The sequence below is a fragment of the Coenobita brevimanus genome, chromosome 24 (assembly GCF_032717465.1).
Source record: "Coenobita brevimanus isolate Jiangsu-jjx chromosome 24, ASM3271746v2, whole genome shotgun sequence".
Lineage (NCBI taxonomy): Eukaryota > Metazoa > Arthropoda > Malacostraca > Decapoda > Coenobitidae > Coenobita > Coenobita brevimanus.
Window position 1 is genome coordinate 31,694,584 of NC_136977.1, and position 9,843 is coordinate 31,704,426.

The following is a 9,843-nucleotide window of genomic DNA, read 5'->3' on the forward strand; positions in this document are numbered from 1 at the left end:
ATGAGGGACGAAGAAGCCTGGGGCTAGGCAAGTTGGTCCTGGCGTTTAAGATGAGAATGACCAGCCTTACTCATCCCTGAGTGGCATTACGTGAGCAGTACATCCCAATCACCCCTTGGATAAAAACCTGCGCAGGCTCACTCAAACTGGGGCGTCTTAATTACCCATTAAACCACCGGGCGCCATAATATGGTTATAAGGTTACCACCCAGCGTAGTAAATAATCTCCTGGTGTACAGCGTCAGGAGTTGGCGCGATTAAGTATTTGAATAAACTCGTGACATTAACTTTGGTGGGAAACCGCGAATTCTAGTGGAATCCCAGAATTTATCACTCAGTTTAACCCCCCACGTGTTCACCCGATTGGGAATGTTTTCAGGACATTTTTCACTATTTCATAAGTGATCGTCTTTGTGCGAGACAGTAGCACCTCCGCTGAGCGATTTATTATGGGCGTGTTTCGCTCATTCTAGCCATTAGCAAGTGCAGCTTGATACTCGCCTCTTTCTCACGATTTGAACTCAGTCAAGATTGGAGCGCTGTGGAAGCAGGTAGTGTGTGTGGCAGAGTCCTTCCTCAGCAACGACGCCTAGTTCCCACCGCCGCCATTGAATTCCCACCTAGCATGATTGGAGAGAGGCTCAGCGTGTGCAGCATCCTTCCTCAGGAACGACGCCCAGTCATCCGCTTTGTCCACTTTTCTGACCTGTATTTCTCTTCGTTTTTTCCTAGGTTTAAGAGTTAGCTTTTGAGTGAGCGAGTGAGTGCGATCTCCTTATTTTGAATTCATTTTGAAACTTGTAATGTAAATTTATTTCATTGTAGTCAATAAATTTACAGTTCTTTTCTCTTGAGCTTAATGTAATGTAAACTCGTGTTTTATTTTCCATATTAAGCTCATTCTAGTTGCAGCTCCTAGTTTGCATAAACGCTTTGCATTATTCACAACTGGTACTTAAGCTAGTCCTTTTTATTAACTTAAATCCGTTGTGCCATCTAGGAGTTAATTGCACCAGCAAGAACTTGTGTATCATTAATAGCATTAGTTATTGATTGTCAGGGGTGGAGTCACTTTCTCCAGAGGCCAACAGTACTAATAAACAGCACGTTGGAATAATTAGTCTCTGCTGTGTACTGTTCAGAAAGTTTATAAATTCTCGTCCTTAGAGAATCGGCGAAGTAAGCCGCATAAAGTAATCATTGCTTGATTTTAACAAGACAATTCATTGTCCTGTTCTTAAGTATTATTGAATATTATTCTTTAATATTGCATATTCATAAAAACCCCGTGACATACAGGAAACCATTTATCTTGTCACTCAGTGTAGAGTCACCCATAGGGAGACGGAAGAGGAAAGAATGAAGGAATGAATGAAGGAATGAAAGTCACCCTAAGCAGAAGGAAGAGGAAAAAAAAAATAAGGAAATAATGACAGAAGAGGAAGAGAGGAAAGGAGGAAGGAGGAGAGGTAAGGAGGAAGGGGGAGACGATCAGCACTACATCGAATGAGTTGAGGTATAAACGAAACAAAATGAATTGGCCTGGTACTGTAAAGTAGGAGTAACTGGCAAATCAGCTTTACAGGTAACAGTGGAACTTTAATAGACCTTTTTCTGCACTTTGCAGTGTAATCACCAGCAAAAATATTTAAAAAGAGGCAATTTACAACAAGGACAACCAGTAAAAAATTATGTCCATAGGCTGAAGGGGTTAATTTCAAGCATCTTTCACATGACAGGCCAACCAAAAGAGTCGACTGCTTTGTCTTTATGATCAGATAATTGCGGAGCAGACTCATAGTGGCATATGGTGACTCCATGTCGGTTAGCTTTCGTGTGCTCCCCACGAAAACCGATGTATGAGATCTTGGTCGTGTCCTCTCCAAAGTTGCTCAGGTAATGGAGGGTCAGGGGAGTCACGGAGGAAAACGTAGGCAAACCACCTTGGCTGTTTATTCTATTGTGCCTGATGGGTCTGGGTGCAGCTCAAACTCCTGATCGCGGCAAGGTTTACATCAACGAAAGTCATGTGTTCTCTGTTCTTCAATAATCGCATCTTGTTGGGATTATAACCATTCTGTCCACCAATAACTATGATTCCTTTGAGCTTTATATTGCCCGTAAATGGTATGTTAAAGAGAAGCTGCTCATCTGCATCACTCTCCACAAACTTATCTTTATCCAATCTACCCTCCCAAGCCTTATATATATATATATATATATATATATATATATATATATATATATACAGAGAGAGAGAGAGATATATATATATCTATCTATCTATCTATTGCCAGACGCCTCAATCCCGTTTGGGGTGGCCAATATATATATATATATATATATATATATATATATATATATAGATAGATAGATAGATAGATATAGATATAGATATACAGTATATATATCTATATCTATCTATCTGTCTACCTATCTATCTATATCTATCTATCTATTATCTATCTATCTCTATCTATCTATCTATCTATCTATCTATATATATATATATATATATATATATATATATATATATATATATATATATATCTATATATATATATATACACCTAGGCTGCTTCCCCTAAGGAAAGGGAGGTAGCCGAGACAGGATGACACACTCCCCATTTACTCATCCATTCAAACATCCATTCGTTTCTTAGTCCCAAAGGGGAGAAGGGACAGATCGTCACTTCTCCACACCGCACAAGGGTCAACTGCGCAGTGCAATCAGTGACATCCGCAGCAGGACCCGACAGCAGAGCTGGTTTACCCCTGCCACATCATAATACTGTAGACCCATCCCCTTACCCGCACCTGACCTGACTAGCTGATCAAACCAAATGCACGAGAATATCCCCTTAGGGCTACATCATCATTTATTCATTCACAATTTCTCTTCATTTATTTCTGTCACGCACAGCCACTCTTCCATGCTCAACAGACATCCCTGTCGCATCCAGCGCTTTCACACTGTCCATCCATCCTATTCGTGGTCTCCCTCTCAACCTTACACCTCTCACATCAGATCTAGTTATCTTTTTCACCAATTGCTCATTATCCATTCTCTCCATATGCCCAAACCATCGCAACACGCTCTGGTCAACTCTACCAGCCATTTCCCGAACAACTCCAATTCTCCTTCGCACTTCATCATTTCGCACTCGATATATATATATATATATATATATATATATATATATATATATATATATATATATATAGATAGATAGATAGATAGATAGATCTATATACGTCCTCGTCCCGCACTGCTACAGGCTCCAGCAGCAGTAGTTCAGTATAGGAAGGACATCGCCCAGTGAAACGTTCTTCGTAAGGTCAGCCTGTCAATTAACAGATAATCAGTTCAGGTGTTATAAGAACATAGGCTTCTCTCGTTCATTGTCTTTTTTTTATTTTGAAGCAATTACACTGTCTGCTTTACAACTCCTGAACTACACTAACTTCCAAAGGCCACAAGTAAAACTAAACTGAAACTCGTGTGCTATGTCCCTTCTTTTATAACCTTACTCGAAACTCGAATGTTCTAGTGCGTGCTCCTCGCAACAACAGTTTTCATTGTCTGAGACATAAAAAATATTCCAGAGCTTTCTTACATTACATATTACTCTAAATGCTTGAGCATATAAGCTGAAACTAAATGTGAATATACACAATCGTTCAAATAAAAAATTATTGAGAGAAAACGAATAAAAATTAATGCATAACTTTACCAAATACCTCTTTTTCACAAGCTCAGGCTGTGACAACTCTGACTCGTAACTGAAAATGTGAGAACCGCTGGGAACCTTCCAGTACCACCCAGATAATACTCCTGCTTCTCAATAATATTCCGGGGGCTTGCATGATGAGTGAATGGAAGCGTGGCCCATTGGACTGGGCAGACTTGGGCTATCTGAACGTTGCTACTCCTCACCCCACCATAGGGTGAGAAAGGAGGTCTGGATAATTTTAACCCTTCGTGGGACAGGGGTTACCAGGTTACACAGAAGACCGATGGGGTCCCGATGGACTCCAAACCCTCATGGTGTATTTCTGCCATATTCATAAAGTTATATCTACTAAACTTTGTACATATGTTGCCCAGGACACGACACGTGGAACCAACCCACCAAGTGTCCCTTTTTGTTTTTGTTTTTTATTATTGTTTAAACAATTTTTTTTTTAATTTTATCACAATTTTAATAAAGTTTGAGTGTGGAAGTACTGATTCTACACTTATTTGAATGTCTGATTGTCAGCATTCTTGGAACAGGTTCTCAAAATAATAACAAGTTCATGTGTAAATAAATTAGCATGACCATAAAACAAAACTATTCATATAATGTTAAATTTTGGTACAACAATTTCTTGTTTTATCCTCTTGATGAGCATCTTCTGTATTGCTACCACCACTTGCATTTTCAGAATTATAATCAGCACTCACAGGAGACTCAATACTACTCACACTAATTTCGCTGTCGTTCAAGCACTTCATAATCATCAGCGTCAGATAAAGATAAATCACCCTCTGAATAATTTTCTTTTTCTTGGTCATCTTATGCCACTGCCATTGAGGTATAAAACTTTGCTACTGGTATTAACATTGTCCTAATGTTTATAAGCTGAAATATCTGAAAAAATATATATATTTAAAAAATTAGTCCCACGAAAAGCCAGGTGGGGTCCTGGCGGACCCCACTGACATTTATTGCAATGTCACTCCTTAATCGTGCGAGATTTATTGCTCAAATTTTATGGGGATATAAAATAACCATCTACAATAAAAGTCATGAGAGGCCAGGCTGCGAAAGTGAAGAATGGCTTAATGGCAACATTTTAAAAACATGCTGGGTTCCTCAGGGACCCCATTTGCCCACGAAGGGTTAATATACTGTATACTATATATATATATATATATATATATATATATATATATATATATATATATATATATATATATATATATTGCCAGACGCCTCAATCCCGTTTGGGGTAGCCACAAACAAATCGCCTCCCAGTCGCCCTGTCCCCCGCCCTTTCACTGCCCTGCTCCCAACTCACCCCCCCCTCTCTCATATACCTCTCCACCCCATCCCTTCATCTTATCCTCAGCCTCCCCCTCCCTCTCCCCCCCTCCACCTCACTCACATACACTCTCTTCGTCAGTCTTTCACCCTCCATCCTCTCCACATAGCCAAACCACCTCAGTGTGTTCCTCATAACCCTTCCTATGACATACACATCAACACCACAACGCTTCTTTATATCCTCATTCGTCAGCCTGTCTCTCCATGTGACTCCACGGGCTCCTCTTAAATAACTCATTTCCACTGCTCTCACTCTTAACTTGTGTCCTTCCAACAACGTCCAAGCTTCACTTCCGTGTGTTAGAGTTGGTATCACAATACTGTCATATAGTAACTTTTTCACTTCCATGCTCACTTCCCTGTTTCTTATCACTGCTTTCAAAGAACCAGCAACGTTTCTTCCCTGCTGTACCCTTTCAAGCACTTCACCCTCCAAACCTCCATCCTTACTCATCACACTACCCAAGTACTTAAACGTACTCACATTTTCCAATTCCTCACCATTCAACCTCGCTGTACATTCACTGACTTCACCTCTCTCAAAGACCATCACTTTACTCTTCCCTACATTCACCTTTAGATTCCGTTTCTTACACACTTTCCCAAACTCATCCACCAAGCCTTGCAGCTCCCCTTCGTCTTCACTCAACAACACAGTATCATCTGCAAACAACAGTATATATATATATATATATATATATATATATATATAATATGTAGATATTTATATATATATATATATATATATATATATATATATATATATAATATGTAGATATTTATATACGTAGATATACATAGATAAGTTGTCTGGTTTATGTTAGGGTCTTCTTTCGGCTGTAGCTGTTCCTTATCCTTTGTGAGGGTCTTCTTGTACTCTTAAATCAGTGCGACTTTTCTCTCTATGTGGTCGTTGGTTATGGTGAGTCTGCAGATTATTTCACCTGGTCCTGCTAGTCTGCTCTCATAGGCCACACCTCTGGATCAGAATCCAAGAAAGTGGAGTCAAGATAAAACTTCACAAAGAAATCTCGAGTCTTCGATGCAAAGTCTGGGAGAGAGATGTCCTTGATGGCAATGGCCAGCACCAGATCCTTCTGGAGTCATCCTCAGTTCTGCTCCTCTATCTCATTGCCAAGACGATCCTTTTCTAGCAGTCAAGGAACACTTCTTGGTCGAGAAGGAAAAGACCCACCATCTCCCTCATTATGTACCACAGGTTGTTGGAGAACTTCCCCAGTCCCGCCTTCCTCATCACCACATCAGTCTTGTCATATGAGTTGAAAGCCTTCAGGAGATTGAGGCCTTGTCGAGAAGCCACAGCAGAAAGGGGTGCATCGGTCCAAGCCTTCGCATAGATCCCCACGATGAAAAGGCACACTCACTGAAAGCCATGTTCCTCATTGGCAGTGAGACGAAACCGGTTGTGAAACATTGGCACCTTGAATGAGTAGATAATGTTGCTTATCCACCGGGCAAGGTGCATTGGTCCTGGAGCCTGGAAACAAACACCACCTGTTGGGATGCCTCCGAGGAACATGAGCATGAGCTCAGTGAGTTCCCTGTACTCGTCTTGCAGATCCTTCCACTCTGCAAGGCTTGTCACGGCCCAGCTGATGGCTTCCCCTTCCATGTAAGCATTGAGAGCTTACATTTCGTTCTCCTTCCGTCGTGTAGTTTTGAGGACGATGGTCTCTCATTGGGCCTGGTAAAAATTAAGCAGCTGGACTCCGGGTGCAGAAGAGGGGCCCAGAATTGTTGAGAACACTGCCTGCACCACGAGTTCGAGCACATGATGATGACAAGCAAAATATAGATCCCTTTCAAGTACCTGCTCCACAAGTGCACAAGAGCCAGTCTTCTGTCCTGTACTGGAGGCAGTGCTGTCAAACGACATTCCAACAACTTGATGACTCCCACTTTCCCAGAGCCTGAACCACTGCTTTTGCCATCTTAGCACCTGTTCTGTCTGGAAGCCTCGCTACTTCGAGCTGCTGGGTTGAGTCTTTGCCAGATACCAGCATGGGTAGCCGATCAACATGGTCCTTGGAAGTCAAATTTTGCATCAACTTTCTGTCCCAGTGGACAATGAGTGGAATCCCAGCTTTAACCCCTTAACCGTGGGGCATCACTTTCGTGACGCTTGGGAGCAAGGGATCATACCGCAGGGCATCACTTTTGTGATTCTCTGTTATTTTGAATTCGCCCGGACTTCTAAGTGGTGGCTTGTATCATCTATCAGTACTGCCAATGTCCAACACTGGTCAGCACTCCTAATCTCATCTGTACTCCCATCCATTGTTGACAATTTAGCCATTTCTCCCCGTTCTTGACTCCCCTCCCTACCTCCCCTCCATTACCCTCTCCTTTCACTTGCCCGGCCGGGCTATGCTAAGTAAATGTTCCCTGGAATTTTCCACTGATTTCATCCTTTGAAATAAGCCCTATGCCCTATTCTTATACCAAATAATATATACAAAAAAGAAAGAAGGTAAGTGATAGTGCCATACACCTGGAATTGGGTAATTATCACCTGACAACACCTCAAGTGCACTCGTTCACTAATTTTCGCTGTTTATTTCCCCTTGAAATATACTGTATAATCTATTCTCATAATAAAACTATATAAAAGGAGAGAAGGGAGAAGCCAAAGTGATATTTACATTCACCTGGGACTACCTAATTTATTATGTATTGTCTAGATTTCCTGCCAATCATTTCATAGCGTATATATTAGCAGCTGTCACCAGGCTGAGATTGGCAGCACTGCACTTCCCCTAGGTAGGCCACCACACACTATTCAGTTTACTGTCGTCTTTCAAGGTGAAAGCACGTCGGATTCGCACCTGTCAGATTCCGTTCCTTTTTAGCCCCATGCAAAGGGCCCTGTGACCTCTACCCCCTACTAAACCTTGTGTGGAAAGAGGTAAAGGGATAAATGAGTGGTGTGGAAAGTGAACTGGCTAATTTGTCAATGAAAATGATAGAGAGTGACTACGATCTTTCTGGTGAGTAAAACAGTGCAAGTGGAAATGTAAATAATGTGTAAATAATGTGTAAACAGCAAGTGAAAGCAATGAATGTAAATATAAGTGAACAGTGGAAAATAGTTTTATAAGTTTACTGCAAGTGACAGTGCCTAACACAGTGTAAATAAAATAGAAATGTAAATAATGTAAATAAAATAGAGAATGTAAATAGAAATGTAAATGAGTAGTAATATAAGAATACGAGTATATATACTAGGAGTAATGAAAGTGAAAGTTTCTCTCTAGCATGTATGAATACTATGAGTTATGAAAGTGAAGGTGAAAGTGACAGATTCACTCTCAACGCTAGTATACAGGACGAGAAAGTGAATGTTACATATTTTACTGAAAGAGAAATTTAATGCCTAATTTGACAGTAAACTACTATTACTGAAGGAAACTTATGGATAAAGACTGTAGATATATGTAAGTGTTATATAGTAATAGAAATATAAACTGTGAGTGTTTTTATGAATAATAAATGACAGAACACCAGTGGCGAACGATCGCAAGTGGGAAGGTCATACGCGCTCGTAATTTTCGTTGCTTTCACAGTGGGTTTTTTTTTGGAGTGTGGATTCCAAACTATTTGAGAATCATAGAATAGTCTTTCTAGTGATAATATCAGGCTGTGGTAATCGTATTATGGGTGTTCGGGAAGTGTAAAGTGGAGACTTCGTTACCCAACTTCAGAGGTCTCCACAAGTTCTACGGTACTCGACGAAGGCTCAACAAACATCCCAGGAGAAACCTGAAGGTATGTGCCATATGCATATTAAATTTTAATATTCTAGTGCTAATAACTGATTTTTGGCAAATATTTTTAGAGAGTCTGTCGGAGCGCGAATATGCCCGCGGGAGCCGCAAGTCAAAGCAAAACAAGCCCGCGGTTTAGGGGTTAAACTCCTCCTTCAGCTGTGAAGCAACACGCTCCCTATGTTTCCGCCTGTCCCGGCAAATGGAGGATCTGTTGATACTGAGCTCTTCAACATTAGCTTCAAGAGAATGGGCAGTTTTGGTGAGAACATAAGTCACTTCCTGGTGTGTCATTTTTGTCTGATCCAATGTTGTGGCCAGAGAGAAGATCATGATGTTGACAGAAGTTTGCTCTCCACCGACTCCACCTTTCAGGCCTTTGTCCTCTTCAGCTGAATCTTCAGGAGCAGAACTAGTACTTGTTGAAGACTCAGACTCCACGACAGATGAGGATGCCGTGGCCTTGTTGTAAGTACAGTTCTTCAGATCATCGAACCTCTCCTTTCGCTGTGTGCTGCAGTCTACCATCCCAGCTAAGACCATGTCGATGTTCCCCATCTTCTCCCTTCGGCCCTGGTCATGCTGAGCTTTCAGGAAGCCCATGTCTTCCTTGTTGGTCATGGTCTAGAGGGCATTCACGTGAGTAACGTCAAAGAGGTTCTTCAGGCGATCTTTGAAAGCCTCCTCGCATTGTATCTGCGGAGCGGACCGTCTGTAATGTTCCTTGTTCAGGAATTCGTATTCATGGTACAGCTTTTCCATTTTCATGATCACGTTGTCCTTCCTTATCATCGGGATTCTTGCATACTACCCAGTAGGTGAACACCATGTGTGACACCATGGACATGACAGCTTGAACAGTCGTCTTCCCGAGACGAAGATGATGTAACACAACCCCAAGTACTTCCCTGTTCGAGGGGAGCTGCGAGCCTTCCAATTCGAGTTCCGGGGATATCAGGTAATCTTTA

The 9,843-nt window shown here is 41.3% G+C and overlaps 1 pseudogene; it reads right to left on the reverse strand.

Annotated features, from left to right (window-relative positions):
- Nucleotides 1–1,728: 1,728 nt before the first annotated feature.
- Nucleotides 1,729–6,723, reverse strand: LOC145393339 (PITH domain-containing protein GA19395 pseudogene; annotated as a pseudogene).
- Between the last annotated feature and the right edge of the window lie 3,120 nt (nucleotides 6,724–9,843).